At 34.9% G+C, this 25,523-nt stretch overlaps 1 protein-coding gene across 3 annotated transcripts in view; it reads right to left on the reverse strand.

Annotated features, from left to right (window-relative positions):
* The window catches only part of LOC117171284, a 202,979-nt gene that overhangs the window by 130,019 nt on the left and 47,437 nt on the right, over nt 1-25,523 (reverse strand). For all 3 annotated transcript variants that reach the window (XM_033358431.1, XM_033358432.1, XM_033358434.1), the window contains one exon: nt 3,504-3,553. The gene's annotated coding sequence lies outside the window, so the exon portion shown is untranslated. The remainder of the gene's footprint in view (nt 1-3,503; nt 3,554-25,523) is intronic.

The raw sequence follows: 25,523 nt of genomic DNA on the forward strand, positions 1-25,523 counted from the left end.
GGTTGGAGATATCTCGAGTGCCAGTGTAACGCGGTAGGACGGTTCGTAATTAACGCCTCATGTAGATGCTATCTCCATGAAGGTACGCGGGGAGAGACTGCGTGACGACTGGTGATGTACGGCCTTGCTGCCGTAATGGAATATTATTATCGGTCAGCATCAACTTGTTGGGGTTGAATTAGTGGTGGTGGCGACGGTGGTCGAAGGTGTATTCTCCAGCGTGCAGGCGCAATGCGCGTTGGTTACGACAATGTAGCGCGAGAAACAAGTCCACGGGATACTCTGCGTCTCTTCCTTCCTCCTTCTACCTTCCATCTTCCACCACCCGCTCGCCCAGCACAAATCCCTCTCACTTGCTCTCTGTATATTTATATACCTGTACAGACACCACGATCCACCGCATGTCATGCCTTTTTTCAAGAATTAATCAGCCAGACGTCCATTGTCCGCTTGTCCGTTACATTTTTATTGAACAGCGAATTTATGCCACGTCGCACCCGCATCATGCTCGCAAAGCTACAACGAGAGATAGTTAGTTGCAAACGAAAACGTAACATCTTGGAGAAGTTGCATTTTAAATGAGGCTGCTGTTTTCTTTTCTTTTTGCAAAAACTAAAAAAAATTAAGTGTGCACTACGTGAACACAGTGCAGTATAGTCGGGTGGTCGGAAAACCTAATTTAAGAATGTTTGGTTTGCTAAAAATGGTTAATAATCGGTAAGTACGTAATCTTAGTAGCCTATTCACAAGTGATGGAAAGATAGATGGAGAGTTAGATAAGCGTATAACCGAGGATGAGAAGATTATCGGTAGCGCAGGACTCATTATCAGAAGTAAAAATATATCCAGTAAAGCTAAAAGGCTAATACATAACTCTATATTTATACAGACTGTGCTCTGCGGTAGCGAGACCTGAATCTGTCAAGAAAAAGATAAGAATAAATTTAACGCGATTACCCTGGAATTCCTGCGCATGGTGTGCGGTAAAACGCGGATGGATGAAGTGAGAAATGAGAAAATTCTGAAAGAATATGGTGTAGAGGTAACATCAGTTGACGTATGTAAAAGAAATTCGTTAAGATGGTTTGGGTAGATTGAGAGAATGGAAGACGAACGACTGACGAAACAAGTGTATCAAGGTAAAGTAAATGGCAGTGTGCCCAGAGGCAGACCCCGGAAAGAATGATTAGAATGTGTACATGAGACCCTTACGCAAAGAGACATAAGAAACTTATGATAAACATAAGAGCTTGCATGAGAAAATGCATAGACGTGAAGGAAGCGAGAGAGGTATGCCAAGGCAGGAAAAAACCTTGGATACTAGAAGACCCGGGTGGGGAAGTTTACATGATGACTTTGTGAGGCTCTTCACTTGGGGTGATCGCTAAAGAGATTGATCAGCAGCCTGGGCCCGAGCAGTGTTGCGGAACGAACGTGTTCTTTGAATAAACAATACAGGAATTCTAGATCAATCTAAAAAGATGTTTATCCCTTCTCACGCATTACTCCTTTTCTCGCCGAGTGAGTCACGTTCACCCCGAAAGGAATATGGCTGAATGGTATAATTAAAATAATATTTTTTTATTTATTTAGCATATGCATTAAAATAACTTTTTTCGAGCGGTTGAAGTGGGTTGAACGTTGCTGTTTGTTGACCAGTACAAAAATATTTGGAAAAAATTCCCCACAGGTAAAAAATTTTTGATACAGGGAAATAAAATCGGACGTGCTGCCACGAGTTTTCCCCCCTATTCTGACTTTTTTGTCAGTTCCTTGCTATGATTAAGGAGCAGCAATGTACGAGTCATCTCACATAAACTCGAAAATCAACGTTTTTCGGATGTATATTATACTATTTTTACACATTTCCCCCTAGATCATCATTCATCGATGCTCGATAGAAGTGTTGTTTTTCGTTAACAATAATTCTCAAATGTGTTTTTCACTTTTCTCAAGTGACGCTTTGCCCAATGTTAATTAATCTGGGGAACTAAAGAGACTTTTAAGTCATGTGTGATCTCAGTCGAAACTTCGGAGGTATACTTTTCTCGATTTCATTGACATCACTGGTGAGCCATTTTTTTTCTTTCGACTAGGTTAAACGGTAAGGGATTATACTAAGCCAGTTTCTGAATTATACCAGTGACGCTAACATGATAAATTCAATGAGTCATACTCCACTCCACGCAGCAAATCCATAGGCTTCCAGTCGTCCGCGTGTGTGGCGTATTTGCATTTTGCGAGACTAACCAGTTTTCATACCTTTCCCAAAGGACGACAATTCATACGTCTGACCACTGTGTGTACCGGTAAATCTTACTGATTAAATCAGTAAAAAATCTACTGAATGAACCAGAAAAATTTCACTGATTTCCAGGGATAACCTTCTCACTATTTTACTTGTGAGATTTCGTTGGAAAACAGTGAGATTTCACTGGATCATTTTAAGCGAATGCATTCAGGCCTTATATATTTAATTCAAAATGCCGTTTGTATCGAAGTCGGCAAAATGTCAATAATAATTGCTCATGAATTTTTCTTCAGCTACGCAAACAACGGAAAACAATTTTCTTCATGTATATTAGACTATTTCTTTTCACTTTGATAAAAGAGCGTATGAAATAACGTATCAAATTGCCTAATCAAAATTATCGATCTTATTAAAGTTTCAGGGAGCGATTTACTATTTTATTATAATAAAGAGAAATTCTTAATAGTCTGCAGAATGTCACTATATAAAGGGTATACTATGTATTTTAGTTATGGCAAGGAACTCATATATGCTTTGAAACTTGAAGCGCAAAATCTAAAGTTTGAGCAACCGAGGGGTTGTCCAAACGATTAACTTTACCTTTGGGGCGTATCACATTTGCGTTAGCTTCGGTGATTTTTAATCCCCCCGTGGTTAAAGTTAATTTAGCTCCGACCGTCACCAAAGGATTCATTAAAGCAAAAGAACGAAAGGATGCACAAATGTTGACTTGGCTACCCGGTCTGCTGTTACATTTCATCCAGCATTTAAAAAAACCATCAAATTATTCCCAGTTCAGAAAAATACAATAGGAGAATAAACTTTATAGGAACAATTTGGATAATTCTATTTGGATCGATGGAATTCAAAGTGAATTTCCTTTTTTCCATACAATGCCTCGGTACACTTAAACCTACATAAAGATGCGCAAACGGACGATCAAACTCGAAGGACATAAGTCGTTTTGTGAGAGTAACGGTTTCCGAAAGCGATTTACTACGATTGTAATGCAATTCCTGATGTATGCCTTTATCGAATGCGAATTTAACGGAGACGAACACAATAGAATGTAATCCAGTTTTGAAAAAAGAACCAGTTTATGGCAGAAATAAAAGATAATGATACGTTAAATAAAGACAATCAAAGATATATACGAGGCATTTCTTGTGCTTTCGTAGGATACTTTTCTCATTACATCATATTGTGGTTTCCGCATTAGTTACATGGAAGATAATTTCAAATTTGTACTTACCGGAAAAAGTGTTCGCGCTACGTTTAAATTGTCCCCGGAATGATGATGACCTGTAACAAAAATAATTACAATTAAATTCAAGATGCTTCTATTTTAAAGTTTAAGGAAAATAGGAAGGCTGCAAATGTGATCAAACTGTTCCTGTGCACGAAGGATGATTGCAAACTCGAGTCTCTACGGTGTAGTTTCAGGGAGTCAACCGCGACTGCATTTACCGGTATCTACCTATATGCACGCCAAGCAATGTTTTCTAGGGAACAGAGATAAAAAATCGATATGGCTGGTTGACCACGCTCGATCGATCGATAAGAAGCTACTTTATAGAGCGGGGTAGTAGTCCTGTGGCGGTCATAACGGTAATAACCGTAACATTAATAATTAGCTTGAACAGTATGTGTAATGTGCCACTGTTCACTAATCTGTCCTCTGAGACTCACAAAAGAAAACGTTAGGAAATCGAGGCTGGAGATCGGAATCCCAAGAGTCGAGTTTCAAGGTTTTTTGTCCACCTCGCGAAAATCGGATTGTCCATGCCAGGTTCGTTCCAATCGACGATCGTGCTGACGATCTAAATGCTCCTAACGCTTCACTGGTGCTTCCACGGTAGAAAGATTCCTGTTTTACTGAAAATTGCACCATTCTCACGCACATTTTCAAGAGCTTAATGATGCAGTACTCACAGAAAGAGAATAAAATATTGCGATTTTTCCACTTATCTTCAAAATTAATAATTTTCAGTCACTACAGAGAGTAATTAGAAAAATTCCTAAAAAAAATGTCATCGAAATTTTTTCTCGATTTTCTATTCTGAATATATATCTTTGAAGAAATTAATTTTTCTTAGTAAGAAGAAAAAACTATTATTCAATATAGTATAGCTCTACGATTTAACATAAAATTATTATGAAGACTTTTGCAGAAATTAAACAGAATAGATTCAAAGAAAAGATTGCGATATTAAATGCTTTGTTTTATTTATTAGTACAAAACATTGAAAACTGAAAACTTAGAATATTTTTTTTAAGTTGTTGAAACTTTCAAGTTGAAGCATTTTTTTATACGTAAGAAAAATAATCGGTATGTTTTACATTAAACAAAAATGTTTAATGATTAATTTTTATCTTAGTTTTGAATCAAACCTTTTTTTTAATTAAGAAATGCAAGGAATTTAATTTTTCTTAAGTAATTTATATAAGGTTCTGACTCGGCTAGATATCTTTAGTCTTGATTTTAACCATGGCTGCTAATAAATATAAATTAAATTAAATTTTATAAACTTCTGAAATTTAAATGCTCTATCATTGAGACTTTTTATTTTTTAACAGAAATAAGTTATATATAAATGAATTATTCGCGCTCATCTATCTGATCTTGCGCTTCGCGCTTGATACTGTACTCGTATTTACCTCGCGCTCCGTGCTCAATCTTTGCAGTCCCCCCTCATTGGTGCTTAGACCTTTAAAAATTAAAGGTCGATACATCGGAAACTGTAATTTGCGAAGGGTAATTTTCTTTTGTTAAAGTTCCTTCGGATTTCATGAACACATTGTCATCACGTATCTCTCGTTTCGCATTCGATTAAAGTTCGTATGTCTAAAACGTAAACTTTTACATATAATGTTTAACTCTATTAAATTAAATCTATATTTAATTGATTTCTGCACCTCGATATGGAATTGCTTATAAATGCAAATAACTGACCAATTTTATTTTTCATGATTATTTTAATATTTTTGTCTTATTTTGTATTATTTTTTATTCGCTGCTACCACAAATATTTTCATTGTCTTATATTTATAATTAAAGAAAAGTTCGCGTTCTGTTAAAAAATAATTGAGAGCGAATTTCTAGATCTAATTTAGACGAACCATTTTATTATGAAACGTTTAAAGCACCTGTGCCGTTTTTTCAAAAATCTAATTAGTTTATTTTCAGTGCTTTTTATGACTAAAACAAAAATTGCGCTTCGTAGCGTAAAGCGGTTTTAATCATATTTATAGATATCATTTAGGCGAACGATTTTGTGAATTAAAGTCGTACTTTATCTCGTTTCGTTTTTCTACAAATTTAATTTTCTTCTTTTTAATGTATTTTTATAATAACAATTTAGAACAAATGTTTAGATCTTTTTTCATTGTATAACTGTTGTTTTTAATGGTATTATCCATGATAATCACCAAAATGAGGCATCCTATTATTAATAAATTGATAGATTTTTTTAGGCGAACCATTATGATAACGCCAACAGCAACAACGACAGACACACATGATATTCTTGTATTTTTAAAACTTGTCTCTACATTAAAATTTTTTTTTAATTTTTAAGAATATTCTGCAAAATTATTTTGTGTTTTAGAAATTTTCTTCAAAATTTGTAGTTTAAAATTTGTGAAGCACTCAAAGCACCTGAGATATCCTTTTTTAGGGTATCATTTCTAAGGGGATCCTGCTTTTGAATAGGAGAATTTCCTACTGTTACTTTCAACGTAAAACAAATGAAGTTGGATTTCCACCAGCGGTCTCATTTTAGTACCACTCGAGACTGTTTTTTCTGTGCCTTATTTAATACATAAAATCAGCCCTGAAATAATACTTTTTTGCTGTGAATTTTTGGAATTTTTTTGACTTAATTTTCTGGAATATTTTTTCAATATTCTGGGTTTTACTTTACTTTGTATGAAACATTTTTTTACTTCTAACGTCCTTGGGAAATTCCGCAACGTTCTGCAATAAAATTGGGTACAATGTGCTTGAAGTATCTTATGGAATCATCTGAGATTTTCTAGAGTACTTTGCTAAATTTAAGGTGATTCTGAAGGTCGCTATGAAGCACAAAATGGAAATAGATATGCTCCCAAAAAGATCTATTTTGGCGACATAAGTTTGTCTCTGCATGAAACCTTACTCAATTTCAAATGAAGTCAATCATGCATAAGAAACAAAAATGTCTGAACTAAATTTAATACTGTAATTTTGAATGGGACATACAATTTTGGTTGTAAAAGAAAGTCGTAAACGACCGCTGGTGAAAGGATTTTCATCGATAATAAAAGAAATAGGATATTAGTGTAGATAGCTCGATTTGGATGATCGTTGACTTCCAATCGATTTTCCCTGCGATGGAATGTATAGAAAAGAGCTGTATAGAGGTGAGCGGTTGTGAGGATTGTTCACATAGAACTAGAGCTGCAGTTTCGCTTGCACGTCCAATGCTGACCGCGGTGCATTTTGCGGACAATGCTTTCCGTGAACCACCGCCTGAATCTAGTTTTCTCGTTGGCGATTCGAGCCCACAGCCTACATATAGGGAATCTAGTGGAATCTTCATTCGATGCGTAACTACATCCAATTGCTACCAGACATACCTTTGCGGAAATTCAGCCACCGTAGAATTGTTAGACCATGACCAAGGGAGTTCTGTGAGCGAGCACAGTAAAAATTTGGGGCTATATTTTGTTGCAGGTAAAATTATAACAGTACTTAATGTACCTTGCGAGTGATCCAGACATCTCTCGAACTTGGAGTACGACATGCCGGGTACGTCGGGTACGAAATACCGACTAGTTGGGGTAGAAAAATTTAGTTTTATTAGTTTAATCCAGGGGTTAAGTCGGGACTCGGGTCAATTTGAATTAGCTCGGCTCAATTTTACATAGTTCCAACGAAGCACCTTCTAAACGTACGATCATCAAAGCTGCCAGTATAATAAACAATGAATTTAGATATGGCTATTTCAAATCTTGAAAAGTATTTTTAGAAGTTAGGAGCAAGATGATTGTGCGTCGAATGACGCTTTTCATTTCGTACCCCGAGAAGTGGACACTCCGTACCCCAAGTTTTTGATGCAGTCGATCGATACTTCGTACCCCTATAGTGACCGGCACTTCGTACCCCAAATGATCGAAACTCGGTCCCCCACATGGCTGTGTAGCATTCATGCCGCAAGGGTCATTTTTGTTGCAGGTATATCGTACACTGAAATTGGTGTTTCATTCACACTTTGTTTTTTCTGTGAGTACTTGACGCTAGCTGTTCATGTAATTATAGCACAAAGTACTCTCAGGAACTCGCTTGGTGATTATCAGGGGTGACCTATACTTGGGTGCACCCACCCGGTCAAACGACTGAACAGCCGAGGATATAAAATCTATCAAGCTTGTCCAGCCACTGCCGGGTGCTTAGTCATCATCTGCCAAGAGCTGTTTCCATGATGCTGTCGACATATTTTTTCTTTATTTTTTCCTCATTTCCGCTTCTTCTTCTGTGAGTGATTTTTAATTTGTAGTGGGCTTTGTCTTGCTTCAAGGAGTTTCTCAGAACTTAACGACCAGGTAGCTTGTTATTATCGATTTTCTCGTTCAGTATGCGAAAAATCGTACGGACGATAAAATTGAAAGTTTCTGATGAAAGTTATTGAGGAAAAATTACAGCACGCTCTATTACAGGAGATTAAATAATTTAAGTCAAGATTTCACGGACGTAAAACCTCCAATTGATGCTTTTTTCTTCCCGTAGACAATTCCGATTATATTGATGTACTAGTGTGAGTTTGTCGTCGGATGCTAGGGAATGATTCTCAGTACACATAGAGGAACTATTAAGAATGGTTGTTATGAAATCTCTTGAGGCAGCCATGCAGTTTTGCGTGGTCGAATAATAGTCTGGAACAAGTAAGCTACACGAAGGATAGGTTTAGTTTGTACATGTATCTTGAAGGCTTAAAACAAAAGTCTTGCCTTCTGAAAGACTAGAATCTGCCAATACGAGTTTTCTTCACATAATTGAATTCTGAGTCTGTTTAATTTATGAATACATAGAGGTAAGAATATTTTTCTATAGGCTGCAATGTATAATAAGTTTCCTGGTTTATTTTGATCTCTATCCAGTATTTTACTCCTGCGAAAGTTAAAATTTATAAATGCAATTTTTGCAAGAATATTTTACTTTTGGTAGCTGTATACAATTTTAAATGATTAGGCTAATTTGTAACAAACTTTCAAAGTATATCAAGGTTGATAGATTAAATGAATAAAACGGTTAGTTAAGACCATTTAATCAAACTTATAATGCTATCTAGCACACTCGCTTAATTCACTTCTATATTCATTTCACATTTTCTATGCAAAAAAAATAGCACAAGTTTCAATTCAGGGTAATATATTTAAGGCAGCGACATACTGTGTATATCGCATCGAAATAATAGATGTCCCTTATCGCCTTTAGAACGCTTTAGCCTCGTTACTAAGAACAAAGCACCTAAGGAAGAGCTTTGCACTTGCCGAGAACAGAAATGGACCATAAGGCCGACCGAGATGTATTCACAGAATTAATGTGACAGGAGCGACGAACGAATACAGTAATCACGCTAGAATTTTATTAAATTCTCATCCCAAAATAAAAAAGCTTTTCGAAATATTTCGAATTAAGCGATCGATGATTCTCATTAGCATTATACTACAAACAAGTAAATTTAATCTTCTGGACACGCTTCATCGTCGCTAAAGCTTTTTACGTATAAAATGCAGCGACCGGCACTTCTGGTGTAAAATTCCAGACTTCATAAGTCTCACTGGTCCGTGAAATTACCATAAAGAGTACCCACGTCCCCGAAGTATTCGCACAAAAGACTGCTTTATGAATTCGCGCGAGATCCATCCAGCCGCATCGTGAATAATATGCACTTGCTGTTGCTCTCGTGTCAACCTTCTCTTGTTAGAAAATTCTCTTATAGAGCAAGTGACCGACCTTTTCTAGAATAATTCTTAAGATGCAATACAGATTTCTAGTAATATTCGCTTTATCTTGTTTTTCGGTACGCTTTAAGTGTTTTACGCAAAGGTTGTTGTATTTTATGGTAAATCATAAAATGTATGGAAATTCCATGTAGGAAACTTGTGAGATGCTTGTTCCTGTTTTTAAGTAATTCGAGTTTTATTTATATAATGTAAAACAAGAATAATTCCACATTATGCGAAATAAAGATATATCGTATGTGAGTTCACACGATATTTATCTCGATCTGATAGTAATACTCGCCAACTGGATAGTAATACCATAAAAAGAGTATCTGGTTTTCTATTTATTTATATAGATGTGTCACTGTATAATATACTTTTTTTCAATGTAGTTCATTCCCAAGACATTTTTATTGTCATTTAGATTTAATAATGTCCATAACCAATAATCTCTATCGTGCATGAAATTATTATTCTTAAAGAATAATGTTTTTTAAAATGAAACCTGCGTATGGAGTTTCATTATTCATTTCAATGGCAAAGGGGGAGGGGGTCGGTACTGTTTCGATTTTATTTTAGAATTTGAAGTACTATAACTGCTTAACTTCAAAACTTCTTTGAATTATCGTTATAAAAATGAGAAAAATGGGACCAATAAGAGATACAAAAGAGGACTCTATACGTAGTTTTTCGACCCTCACAACGTGAAAATAAATTATCATTAGTCCCCTTCACACTCTATTTACTTTACGCAATCACTAGACCTGAGGCTTAGGTTGATACAAAAATAATTAAATATCAGGAGACCAAAATCCTCAATAAACATCAATGAGAAAAACCTTGCTTGGATGCGTTCGCTATAAGACAGTTCTATACTCGTATCTTTTAATTAATGGATACTATACTATACATCTTCAAGAGAAAATAGAGTCAGTTTATGTATAACAAAGTCACAAGCACGTTCCTTACGGTTCACGGCCTATTCTAAGGCTTAGTCGTGTGCGCGATAAAAATATTAATTAGCCTTAAGCATAGAGTCATCCCAAAATAAACTAACAAGATTTCGATTTAATAACTATATAAAAGATAGAGTCAAATCAAAAGCAAGTCAATTCTGTACTGTCCTGATGAGGAAAATATCGTGTATAGGTTCAATCAAATATTTAATTAGTAATAGTTAATATAATAATTTACAGAGAAAGTATTGACATTTTGTTACTTTCTCCTCAGTGATTGTATACTAGAAAACGACGAAATACTGATGCAAATATAGGGGAAAAGACATGCGATACACAGGCTGGTTTCAATGGAAATAAAGATGTTTGCGATGTATGGCGTAACTTTGACCTGTAAGTGCAAGTGCATCCGCTGGCGGAAGCCAACCTCTTCTCGTTATGAGTGCGAGGAAATTCTCGTTATTTTGGAGCTCTTAAAGTCGGCGTGCGGTTTGAATCTTCTTTCTGACTACCCATCTTCTAAAGTATATCTCTACCTACCCTCTCGGCTGAACTCCAAGCCCTTTCTTCCTCTTCCCTTCCCCCAGCCATGATAATTGAAAACATGGTTGCAAATCCTTTACTTACTTCTCGTATACTCTTGTTCGTCCTTTAACGGTACACTGAATTGAAAATAACATTATGCACTCCTTACTTTCGACATCTTTCGTGAGAATATACATAACCAATCGCAATTATCACGATTGGTATGGAAGCAGTCGCGATTACCATCAATAATGATGAGTTCTTTTTTTTATTATTTAGCGAGAAAGATACATTTCGTTGATATATACAATAAATTGGATAGGTAAAACTTTATTATCCATCTCAAAAAATCAAGCTCTAAAACTTAACTTGCAAAAGTTAATAATACTCTAAAAATCTGAAATAAAAAGACTGTTCTCACGATCTGAAGAAAAATAAAGTAGTAAAAACTAAATGTGGTCAGACATGGAGGCGTTATACAAGTTACCAATCCATTAATGTAGGATGATTATATTCTGAATAAATTTAAAGAATCGTAAATGAATATGAAATGTGTTACGACATGCCAGACATTATTATAAAACTATATTTACAACTTAATAAAATGTCCGCGTTTTAAAATGCTTGCTCAGCATGAATGCAAATTAAAGACACATGAATACAATGTACCGTTCTATAGAGTATAGTAAAAGTCTCGAGGTAAAAAAGAAATGTAAATGAACGTGAGAAAATATTCTTCTTGATTTTTTTTTATTGATTTTTCACATAAATTACGCGAATATTACTAGAACTGTAACGACAGCTGAGAGTAAACCAGTAAAGCAGGCTGACTGGACAAAATGGAACGTCACTTTGGATTGTAGAGAATTTAATTTCCTTAATACGTCATCCGAAGATCAATTAGAGTCGAGATGTATCATGATATAACGTGGGACGATATATCTATTCGGACTTCCAATTTCCTCTCAGTTATGAACCATGTATCGTCTTTTCCCCATCTCTGAGTCGAGTCAGTGTAAAACTTCAGTGTATTAACTTCTATATGTATACCTTCTTAGTAATAGCAAAATTTGCCAATATCATAATTTAATTATGAGACAATAGGGGGGAAATAGAAAATTAGACTTTGCAAATGTAACCTCTTGTTTTGAGTCTAAGACCTAAAAGAACATACCATTTATGATAAATTTTACAGTATAAAATTTTATTTAGCTTTGTATTAAATGTTAAATTTGGTTCATAAATTTGTTAAAAGAAATGTCTAGACAAACCAAAAATATTGGTGTTCTACGCTTAAATATATATTCTATGCTCATCCAATTTACCTAGACACGGCCTTTGCTAAATCTGCCTTATGTATTTTGCAAACTTTCAAATTTTAAAAACTGTACGTGTTTATGTATGTAAAAATAGTATAGTGAAACTCTTCTACCGCGCTGATTTTGGCGCTGACGGTGGGTGGGAACTAACTCATCATAGCCAGTTCCAGATGTAAACAGTTAGGGGCGTTTAAACCGTTTCCGATGGATTTTAATACACGGTAAAGCGTGTTTTTTCTAATATGGAGACAAGGATGAACTGAATATTTATCGGAAATAAGCAAGAAACCTTATTAATACGCGTTAAATAAATTTTTTACCTGCTTACGTACTTTAAAGGTTTGCGGGCCGCTGAGCATCTCGCGTAAAAGGAGAGCTTTGTCTTGAATAATTGTTCCAGATGCTATGTCTCTCATTTGATTAAAACATTCGAAGAGAGCAATATCGAGAAAAAAGACTCTTTTCAACGAAACACTTCACGTCACCACTTTTTATACTTTTTTATTTTTCTTTGTAGATTCGTAGAGCCTACTGTTAGCTACGACCACGCCACCAATTTCGAACTATTCAGAAGAAATTTGAATTTCATTTAAATATTGACAAGAAATCTTATAGTAAATAATTAATTTTAAACCGTAGTTTAAAAACTAACGGAACGTCAAGACGCATTTACACAGGTAAGCCATTAGGGTACATTTCCTTACCGCAACGCTCCTACTTGGCCACGCCTGGTTGACCACCATACACCCCCTGCAGCACCTTTTACTCCCATCTGCGGCGCGGCGTCAATTCTCGGAAGCGCTATAAAAGGGAGGGCTATTGAATGATTTTACTGTACTTATATATTATAAAAACTATGATTGGATAATTATATTTCTCATATAAATAAGAAATCAATATTATTCAGGTTTCATATAAAAATGTTTGAATAATACAATAATTTTTTTTTTAACCTATCAAATCTGTCCGCTCGAACACATGAAATCACCGAAGTTAAACACCGTTTAGCTCTATTGTACTTGAATGAGGGCCGGCGTACTAATAGGGTGTTATTTATCAACTTTTGAAAGATCCATTTATTCTCCTAATGATAATAATAGTATGGATCCTGTAGTATTTACGTTAAATTCTAATTTTTCATGTCTATAAAATATTTCTTACATTCGGTTTACTATTTTTAATACACAGAAAGAAGCTAAGTTAAGTTTTTCTGCACTTAATTTTTGAACGCCTTACTGCTGCCGTTACCGGGTGTTAATTTTCGTCTGCCGTGATTCCAATTTGAATGATTTTAAAAAGCGTAGTCCTGAAATTGAATAAGTTTTACGGACAGGAATATAATTCTTAAATTGTTATATTTGATTTCTATTGTTGAAAAATCTAATTTCAAATGTTTCTTATTAAAAAGTTACCTAATTTTGAAAGCTAATACTTTTATATTGAAAAACTTAGATCCTACTTGAGGAGTAAGTGATAAAAGCGTGATATTTCTTTTTTTTGAAAAAAAGATTACTAGATTCTTAGACATAATATATTTTAAAATACTTACAATTGTCTGGAGTGAATTCAGCACATTTTGTAGCCTTATTTTAAATTACTTATTTCTATAGTCTTAATTTCTAAACAAATTTGAATACCGTTAACCGGAGTAAGTCGCTACAGTTATTCACAAACCATGAATTGGGCTCAAATGTTTGGTAGCTATTAATATGACTTCTTGAACGTCTTTTGATCGATGTCTTGTAATCGATGCGAGATGTTGATATTTTTAGTATTATAAATTTTTTACAACTCCACATATTAATGGGTTTATGTGACTGATAAAGTAGGGATATTGTTTTACTGAGCCAAAGATGAAGTCGAAAAACTAATTTGATTCTTTGACTATTTAATACAAATTGTTGTAGCGAGTCGCCCTGGAGTATTTATTCGGCCTTAGTTTACCAGGATTTTCAACTGAGCAACAGTATATGGGAAAGATTGGGAGGCCTCTTTTCCTAGATTTTTTTATATGCAAAATAGCGCGTTAAAAAATAGAAAGCAGCTCCTATCTTTGCACACATGATTGCAAATTCACCGTGAGAAGATAGTTAGTTGGTCTGATGTTAACTATGCAAAATGTAAAATATCTAAGCCATAAAATAGATAAACTGTTTAATTTTGTAATTATAAACATTGAGTGAGCTTATGAACATACTTATGGGCTATTATCTGTCCGTCCGCCTTATCAAAAGCACGCACATGAAGGTGAGTGATCCAGAGTCAGGTCTGAAATTTCGCATAAATAAAATGACGTAAAATTGCGAAACCTTAATAAATTGTGGAATGCGGATAATGTAAGATATTAAGGAAAGTGGATTATGTTGTTGTCAGACAAGTTACCGGATATTCTACAAGTTCGCGAAAAAATCGATGGATACGTATGAGGATATTGGCAATTATGCTTATGCTTTGGAGGATGATGGCCCTTGCTCTGGTACGCGTGCTTCTTACTGCAAAGAACTCGAGCATCGCGAGCGGGTAGCGGTGACGTTCGGGGAGAAAATTGAATTAAAATCACTTAAGTGTTTACCCACGTTCTCAATTATACACGATGAACCTTGGCATCAAAATAATTACCTTTTCAACCCGTTACTTGGCGTACCGCCGCCACTGTACCGTACGGCTCTCTATCGTATCTTATCGCGTTGTATCGCATGCTATCGTAACATGCAAGTACTTGTAGACATACCTTATAGATCCTACCTTCGACCACTAGCAGGGCTGTTACAGTGACCGCCGAGGTCACCTTGATCATCGAGCAAGGACCGATCTACTGATAGATATAGTTAACTCTTGCGCAATAATTATTTTCCGTAGTCCGTGACATGAAGGCTTTTTTTAACCCTTTCAAGGAAAAGTACGGGATTAGGTATTATAAACTAGAGGCACTCGGAAGAGATTTACTCCGAAGCCTTCGAAGGTAGTGCAAGCCGAAGGTCGTTGCTCTTTTCTCAGAAAGGTCTGCACATTAAGCCAATTTAGCGGCAATGAAAATTGTACATACACTCATATAACTCAGTATAAGTCCTGCACTGTGTCTGTATGACCTTATCATCTTGCACTCAAAGCTCATATTCCGTTAGAGACAGTCTGATGAGTACCATAAACAAACCGCGAGTCGGGTGGACATTTAATGACTGCACCAAAAGAAACGCAACTACTCTTTCAATCAAATCCATTGCAATTATCCTCGCTCACATAAAGTCCAGTGTGTATAAATATTTTTATGCTTATTTCTCATGTGTTGTCAGCTCAATTTCAGTGATTCTTTACCAATTACACGCATGAGACAAAGTTCAATTCTATTCGGTACAGTTAAAGGTCGAGGATTCAGTTTTCTCTATTTGAACCTCGATAGATATTAGAGAACCAGGGCAATCAAAAATGACCATATTTATATTTACGTAACATAATACGATTCACAGTCTTCCGGTATGTTTAGCCTTCGGTTCAGATTGAGCGGAAACCTGATCGAATATTTTTTTTCGACGAATTAGAGGGTGAATCATGATGGTTGAAGAAATTTCTAGGGGTAAATGTTATTTTGCATTCATACATTGAATACAAAACTAAAGAAATGACCAGAAAATAAAAAGGGAATCGAATGCGTTTGCAAAACCAACGATGCAATGAAGACGCGAGAAAAGCGTGGAGAGACTTTCAATCGAAACCTACAAAGATAATAGATGCAGTCTCTTTTACCTGTTCTATAGAATTTTATATTAATTCAACAATGTGAATATTTTTTACGCACATGAATTCGATCTTATAGAATTTTTAATTGAAAGCCGTAATTATTGAAAATTTTTATGAGTTTTGATTTTAATTTATCGACTTTTTTTGCGTGCTGAATTATTATGACTAGTCCGTAATCTACAAATCACTAATTTCTACTACCATGGTGACAACCTGAACATCATTTATTCTATTTGAATATTTTAATTCTTAATATACTCCTTTTAAAAATATTTTAAATTTGCAAGTTGTCTAATTTTGTAAGGTTCAATTCAATTGCACTACATTGAACGTTTGATCAGTGCTTTATTCGAGCAAGACAATATCAGAATCGATCGAGAATTTACTTTATCTCGGATTGTCTTACGAAACTCTAATATCGTCTAATCTTATTCGATCGAGATTCTTCAAAAAAATCGATCCTAACGATCTCCTTGAATCTTATTTTCTGTGCATGATTTTTTCGTACCAAATATCTTCACATTAGAAAGTTTAATTTAAAAAGAAAACACAAAAACGGAGTTTTCGTTTTTTCAATATATTTTAGAGCAATTTGTTTATTGTCATAAAAATAGTGTTATAAAAAATACCGTTCTTATTTCTATTTATTTTTCTATAGGATTTTTAAAGGTAAGAATTAAAATATTATAACTATATTATTTAACATTTTTCTCGAACAAAATATATAGTTTATTTGCAGAATACTTTTTCGTTTAAAATAGTTCTTGGACAACGAAATTAAACAAGTTTCTATCACGTTGGTAGATTTCTTATGCTGATTCTTTCAATTATATCTATTTATTCAAAGTAATAAAAAATACATTTTGTACGTGAATATATAATTCTTGCAAAATATCATATTTGACGCCGCATTTTGTAAGATTATTCCTTTTTTAGGAATATATCCGGTGTTATTAGTTAAAGGATCCAATCTTTATTAATAAAGTATCTTATTTTTGAATAATTTATCTAAATTGAGTAATAAAAATTTTATTATTAAAATTGTAAGTATACTATTATGTATATAATATAATAATTTCAAATTTAGATAAAATGTTTACCATGTGAGAGGGGGTGGCATTTTTTTTACTTTTAGCGAACAATGTCTTTCTGAATTATTTTTAAATCCTTTCATGGCCACACGAAAATGTTTAATTAGTATATTTTCAATCGGTTTTTTTCACGATCAATTAAAGCATCCGCTTTTTAGAAAATGCGAAAAATGTGCTTTATCAGAATTTAAAAAATTTGAAACTAATTATAAACTCTGTATATTTTACGCTATTAAAATGAAAAAATGTAATGCTAACCTCTTGTTTCTTGACTCTCCATCGGGTAACCTGTTCATTCGAATCGCTTTCCACTTTGAAAGTTTTATATTACATTAACTATTACAAAACCCTACAAATTCATTTTTTTATGATAGTTCCGATATTATCATTCGAAATTTATAGGAAATTTCATATGAGATGACATGGTTTGGAACAAATAAATGCACGAGGAGTCAGCTTCAGAATACGTTGCGAAAGTGACCGAGATCGAGCGAAATATTTACCATTCTCGTTTCATAATGCAGCACGACCTTTGAGTTGAAAATTTTTGAATTTTAATGCTTAATTTTTTTGTTTTAAACACATTATATGTGTACTTCTTGAACATAAAGCTTGTTTATTTGGAGGATCCTCTTTGGACACTTTAAATTATAAATTGCTTATTTTTAGTGGTTTTTAGTTTAAAATTTAAATAACCGGGAAGTAAACGACACTTATCTGGATCTTAGCGGTGAATTACCTAAACTACACCTGCGCATTTGTCACTCCTTCCATCATTGCACCCGCCAGCCTTAAAAATCCATAGATAGTTATGAAAGGGCAATGAATAATACCGGAAAGATTCAAACATTCACGGTTCTGCAGGACTTTACCGCCACATATAATTTCCAGCGATGGCGTCATTAACCAGTCTTGAATGCAAGAACGAAAGAAAATGGATAAGAAAGAGGAAAGTATATAAAACAATGAGGAAGGGGGATAGACAAAGATAGAACTGTGTCCTCACGTAGAGATAGATAATCCTGTGTGTACAGTATAAATAAATATTCAAGCTCAAGTGAGAGAAGATGGATGTGGATAAATGGAAAGGAACACGACACAAGAAGCAGCGAGAAAGCCCTCATTGCCTCGAATGTGAGATTTGAAATTATCGCGCTCTTTCGGAACAGTTAGGTTCGTCTACCGGACGGCTATGGCGAGCGAAACGAGTGAGAACAACGTGAGAGAGAAGTACAGAAAACGGAACTGCTACAGGGGGCAAATATATGCGCACTCTAGCAGATAACGCGGACAGTGAGGGTACGGTCGTCGTTTTTCTCCTCTTACCTCCCTCTCCTATGCTGCTCGGACATTAACGTGCTGGTGCGGTCTCGAGTCAAGAGTCGAGGTTAACACCCGTGTCCATCTATGGTCTACACGATGGATAATTCAGCGTCACTTAACCGTTCTGCGAAGCGCGAGAACAGTGACGATGTATATCGTCGAAGAGAAAAAATACAGTATGGCTACTCTTACATCCACTAGGGTCCTGCCCGAGCACACTGTTTCCTTTTCTCTTTCTGCTGTCCGCCTCTCTCAATTCTAGGTAGCGGTTAAAGTCTTTATATGCTGGTAAGAACCTACTAACGCCGGGAAGACGACCGTTGATCGTTATATTACCATTGAGTACGGGAATTCCTCGCCATCCTGAAGAGAATCTTTAAAATTGTCATATGCTTTCTACCCAGTTTGTTCCAGACGTGGCAATGATGAGTTCATATCTACCCGGACGCTGCAGAATAACGATTCGATGATGGCTGCTATAAATAATGGGAAAAGCACGGATTGACTATGACAAGAATATCCTCGTGGGATAATTCTACTTATTAATAAATGCTAAAAAGAGATTTCATCTTTCTCGGTTGATAATAAACTGTAAATCGGACAATTGATCGTTGAAACTAGCGTAATTGGTTTTCCGTTTTAATACAAATATGATTTAAGAGGAAAAAATAAAGTTAACTTTTAATTGGAAAAAATAGATTTGGAAGAATAGAACCGGAGACTCACCTGTCTGAGCATAAACCTTCGTAACTACTGAGGGACCGAAAACAGCCTTGTCAGCATTTAAGTGGGTAATTACCAGACACATATTTATACAAGATGTTGTGGTGGAACTAACAATGTAAGCTAGCATAATCTAATTTAATTAATGGCGTATTTTGAATGGTATTATTATAGGGCTCGCGTAAACCAAATATTTCTTTCGTCGATTTTTTTAATCCTATATATTTTACTAATCTGTCGGAAGAAAAAATTTAAAAGCCAATTATTTCGTATAAAAGACAAATTTCTAAATATTTATTTAATTTTTAGTGAGTTACGAAATTTTATCATTTCTATTAAAGCAGATTAAAAACTCCCAGTATAACTCCCAATATAATGTATGTATGATATATTTTTAATTATAACATTTAACAACCTTGCGGTAGTTTTTGACGATTACAATTCAATTTCATTTTCTTGAAAGATGTTTATACTTGACGAATTATCTAACTTTTCTGCTAAGAGCGTATAAAAATAGGTCGCTTTTAACGAGCAGGGGTATTTTTTGAAGTTTGAAAATGTATTTCATCATATTAGGCTTCATTTCATGAATCTTTAGAAGAAAACTTGTATCAGCTTTTGCACTTTTCCACATTTTTCTATTTTTTATTAAATTTTTTTAAAGGTGCCTGGATAAAAGCTTGAACCTATTTGTGTGGTAATTTTGTTAATTATTCTTTTGATATATATATAAAATTTCTATTGTATGATCAAGTGTGGATATTTTTTGTGGTAGAAATTTGGATTATAAGAGAGAGCATAAATCTATTTTTGGACGTTACAAACTTTATTAATGTTGTGCTAATTAAAATATTTGTTTATTAAATATGCTGCAAGAGAAGAATCGAGAACTTAAGTTAGCTACAAAATGTTGCTTTTTTACTATTGTAGCCAACTAAATTTCCGATTCACCAATATCTAATATGTTGTCCAACAATGTTTTTTGCATTATCACCCTGAGTCAAGAAAATATGATTTTTTAACGAACGTGTCTGTATGTATGTTTGTATAACTGTCTGCATCCTGTATTGGTATGATGGCGTACTCGGTATCGATTTAGCCCCATACGTCAATTTGTATATTGATATCCGAAAAACATAAAAATAAATCGGAAAATGTCAATTTAATAAGCCATTCATGTTCAGCACCTTTTTACATAAAATGAATATACCTTGATTATAGTGGACGATGACATGTACAAGAAAAGCAAAATTTTCCATAAGCGACGGAAAATATTTTTGGCCTAAAAAACACTTTTTATGTCTTAAAATGTGCCTTCTCTGCTAAAAATTAAACGCTTTTCGGCGCTTGGAAAAAGAAGCAACCTTTGCCTATAATCAAGAATGTAACTCTATTAAATACTACTATTCAGATCCCTCTAAGAATTATTTTAAAAAAATTTTTAGCGACGCGGTAACATTGTTTATAATCTTCTAAAAAATGTGTTCTCAAAAGCGTCCTTATTTTTGCAACCGCAAAGTTCTCACCTTCAAATAAATGATAATAAAATTTTCCATATTTAATTTGAACACTGAATTAAGGTTAATTCTTCAACAAATCTATTTCTAATCATGTTTTTTGTTCTGAAATTTACCTAGTCATCAAATATCATTCTGGATGTTTGAATTGGATATTTTCGTTCTATTTTATGTGCCAAATAATTTTTTAAAAAAATACTTTAGTTGGTTTTTTAATGTCCGATTCAAATACAATTCAAAATCTATACTTCACTTTTTTTGCAACTACCCTTAAGTTGAACCGCTCTAGTTGGTCAAATTAAAATCTGAAATCCTGTGCTTGTCGCAACTGGTGATAGTTTATGTAGCAGTGGCTTCACTTCCCTTTTTCGAGCAGGTCGTTCGAGCTTCCAGTGATATAGCAGTCGTTTAGAGCTCCATGAAATGCATTGGGGAATGGTCGTTACGTCCCTCCTAAAAGTGGTCACGGACCATGCTCCATGAACAAACGATTTGCCTCTTTTGCATTTAAGTTCTGCTAAGAGAACAGCGTAATCCCAATTCTAGATTACGACACTGACGTAGCAAAATCCTCTACCGAGGTACAAGTTTTAGGAGGTTTGGCGTGGATCTGTCCATAAGCACAACTTTTTTTTCTAGGCTTTGCTAGGCTTTTTTGGTTAGTCTCTATTTATTGACTCTAGTTTAAGTGTATTTAGCTGATCAGCACCAAAACCCGGATTAGGACTGAAAATCTATATGCAGCCAAAAATGAGCTAGACCTGACACTAGATTTTCATTTAATTTTTCTATACGGCTTTCGGTTAAAGGTACTGGTTCCTAATGTAAGAGTCAACTAGAGTTCTCGATTTCCATTTGGTGTTATCTTACTCGCTCGATATATGCTAGTATGTTCTCACCAGTTTCATTCTGGCTTAATCGAGTACTGCCCGAAGGCAGTATTCAGTAGGCAGCTTCTCGGGCCGACAGACAGAAGCTTAATAAATTACAATCGTGGTAATGACGTCCCCAGAGCGATGAGAGAACATGCTAAGATTATTTGTCATGAATTTCCACTCTGAATTATGACACCATATCTAAAGAACATCAATTGCGGCGAACGACAAACTCATTTTAGATATACGAGATAACGACGAGTCATTGCTACATGACGTCGATTATAAATCAATCAGAAATCTGCAAGGTATAATGGTGCTCCCTGGCCGAAGGTGTTATATATGTCCTTCGGTATGATTAGTCTCAGATCTTTTCAGTAGTTAATAACTCGTTAGATATTTTATTAAGGAAATATTCTTTGATATATAAGGCAAGTGTATCACAGGAGAAAAGAATTAATTTATGGTAACTTTTTTTATTATAGCCCGGGTTGACCCGATATTGCAGTAGTAGCGATTCATTACGCCGAAGTGTGCAGACGGTATAGCGCATCGGTATGATTGATTGTCCCGCGTGATCCGCGAAACGGCATGTCCCATCTGTCACCAATAAATATCCAATTTCACGTTCGGATGATATATAAGATATTTTAACGGCGTGTTTTTATCGTGTGTCACAGCACCATGTAATAGGATCATTTATTAAGAAAATTGGTCGTAAAGGCATTCGTCCTTGTCCTCCTCCAGAACGAGTAAGTCGTGCCATCTCGAATTCTTCAAGATTCATTTGGACTCTTTGTTGGTAAAGAGCATTGGGTTTGAACGTAGCAAACATCTTCTGCAATACACGTAGATCAGTTAAACTGACAAACCGCTTGCCGATACGTCACGGCATTCCCAAGAGAAATGCTCTAGAAATATATATGTATACAGTATTTACATATACTATCTTCTGAATCGCTACGATTTGATTATTACTGAATCCTGGAAAGAAGCTCCACCTTATACGCGTTCCTACCCTGTTCGGCTCAATGAAACCTCTAACCCAGTCGATCTTATATTTCCAACAACATGGTCTTAATATTTCAATTTACTTTTCACCTTTAAAAATGTTATTCATGATTAATATTGAAGGTGTCGATATAATATAATGCATACAATAATACATGCAATAATTTTCTCCAACACTGATGGCGCTACCCGGAATAGTCAAGTACAAGTAGGTACACCATATGACCTCCGAACATACAAAACTTGTGAATGCGTGAACAAGCTAAAATTATTTTATTTCAACTTTGTAGTCATTCACTGAGAATATGAAAGACTTTAAAGTCGAGTGCACTTGCTCACCGGTTGAATTGATCTTAAAAGTTTTTCTGTACGTTTAATACTATTTAATATAGAGCAAAGGTACAGCCAAGATTGATCATCTCAGATCTTGCGAATAAGGAAGCAGAATTTGCACATAACTTTCCTTTGGCAAGTTTTTTCCTCTCATAGTTTACACCTGGCAGAATAATATTGATAAACAATACCCTTAGCCTTTCGAGATCCTGGAGCGCTGATACGATAGATGTTTCAGTCACGAAAAAGAGCAGGGGAGATATTCTCGTAGGATCAGGGAGAAAGAGAGAGAGAAACGAACGAGGAAGAATCCTATGCATCTTTGGTCGCCCGGTACACGATACACAGAGGAATAGATTGCAGCGTGCATATCCCCTCGTGTCAGTGGGTTACTATATTTTCCAGAGGCGAGTGATTAATTCTTCTCCCGCTCGTGTGCTTCTTCACTGGTAGAGAAATCTCGCGCGATCGTGCCGCACTAAGAGTATCAGCCTCGTAAGAAGAGCTGGACAATAATTCTGGCAGGCAATTTCCACCTCACGGTCTCGAATAAAGTACGTACTGTATTTCCTTACTGTTATCGGCCACGCGGAGAACGGCGAACTATGTCAGCGTTCGATTCCGCAATCCGCTTACCGCTCGTGCTCTGGTAGGTTTGATATAATAAAAGAAGAAATAAGTCGGGCTTGACCGCCACTGCTGTCGGTGTCGAATTATAAGCGTTATGTTTGCGTTGGTCCCAATGCTTGGGTAACGTTACCGCAATGTAACATACGAATGTCGAGTTGCACAAGGTCCAGGCTCAAGCCATGCCAATCGCCATCAGGAGTGTAAATAAAATGTCAACGTGATCGGTCCCACCTGGGGATAAATGGTAGCGTCGGTATTGTCGGAAAGGGTCGGCTTCATGGGAGGAGTACCTAAGCTGTGCGACCTCAATCTTTTACTCCCGTCTCCGAGATTTATATTTATGGTCTAGAGTACAGCAAAGGACGACGGAGAGGACTAAAGAGAAAAAAAGAGTCGGATCGAAGTGCATAGCCTTCGTATCTCTCGATAGATGCCATTTAGTGTCTACTCTTTTCACAAATCCTAGCAAGTTCGTATATGGCAAACTCTCCAAAATAAAATAACTTTTTAGAAAATACCCCCTTTTCTGACGAAAGTAGTTTAATCAGGGTGGCTATTCAAGACTTATACAAATTAGGTTCTGGTTATTTAAATTAAAAATGTTGAAACCTTCAAAACCAGATCATTTATAAATTGAAGGTCATACTTGAAAAAAGTTGATCTTTTGCAATAGAAATTCAAAAGATTTAGAAAAAGCACTGAATTTTTTAAAATTTTTAATACTTTCATTTTAAAATTAGATAAGATTAGGCGATTTTACTTTTTACTTCTCTTATTTATAATCAAAACCTATTCAAATTTTAGCATTTCAAAATTAATTATTTAACTATTGAGGCTACCTGACTAGAATAATATTTTAAACAATTTAATTTTAGATCAGACGATTCTTAATGATTCTGAATGTTGTGCGTTTATAATCATTTAATTATTTAAAGAATGTAATTTTCACATTTTCACATTTCACAATTTCAATCAATTTGAACACTTTGTATTAAAAAATGTTTCCGTCAATTTAAAAATGTATTATTTTAAAATAATCAATTTGACGTTGTTGTATTTCATACGCTACAGGCTTAAAATTATTCAACTTAGAAAGTATAAAACTAAAATTATTCCATTTTAAGCATCTTCGATTTCAAATTATTTAACTGTGAAGGATTTCTTAAAACTTATTATTGCAATCATTTCATTTGGGAAATTCTATCATAAAAATAATTAAACTATTGAAAGGCTTTCATTTGGAATACTGCTACTTTAATCGTTTTCAACATAAAGGTCATTAGTTTTTATACTTAGCTTTAAAATTATTTAATGTTTTCAATTAAAAATTCTTTTAACACTCTTCCTTTTAAATATTGAATATTAAACACTTCAAACTTAAAAATGCGTAACAATTAAGGCTTTCCATTTAAAATGAATTTACGGAACTTAGTTAAAACGGTCATCGTAAATCCATATACTGCATTTGCAAGTAGTAGAGTTTTGATAAAAACTCCAGTCATTTTAAGATTGACTGTCCGAAAATCGCATTTCCAGGTATGATTGGCTCTGGCGCCAAGTCAAACTAAGTCTGATGTTGCTGCGCAAGGATTTTACTTGGATTTTCCTTGTGTACTAAAAAAATATTGTAGTAGAATACTAATGTTGCCACAAAAAGCCCTGGACCCTGACTTTGAAAGGCGTGGCTCTCCATGAAAAAATCTCAGAAGTTTTAACTAAGAATATGGTGACAAAAATCTGAAGAATTCTGGTATGTTTTAGAACAATAGTGGCATGTAGTGCAGTTGAACAAATTTTAAAGATTTTTTAAATATCGTTTCTGAAAGCATTTTTGTTTATTTAGGGGGAAAGGGTTCATTCCGAGGTCCATTCTCTTTAAGAGCGCCAGAAAGATGTCCACCAGATGTGGATAATGGTGGAAATAGAATGGACTTCATGCAATGTTTTCTAATACTGTGACACGCACTTTACCTCATTAAACTCCAAATTATTCTGACATGAATGACTTTTATCGCCAAAACCTTACTTTTAATCAGTTTTTGTTTCAAGCCTAGCAATCACTTTATGTTTACATAAATTTGCAGCCATCAAATGGCGCAATAATTCCATTTAATTCCTGAAGCCCTTGGTTGGCCAAAACCAGTAATCCTCTTCTAGGGGGGCCCCGATTGACAGTGGATTCGGTGGAAATATGGGACGTTTTTTCGACTAAGGTGTACTTAACTGAGGAAAAAAGAACATTGC

The sequence above is a fragment of the Belonocnema kinseyi genome, chromosome 4, assembly GCF_010883055.1.
Source record: "Belonocnema kinseyi isolate 2016_QV_RU_SX_M_011 chromosome 4, B_treatae_v1, whole genome shotgun sequence".
NCBI lineage: Eukaryota > Metazoa > Arthropoda > Insecta > Hymenoptera > Cynipidae > Belonocnema > Belonocnema kinseyi.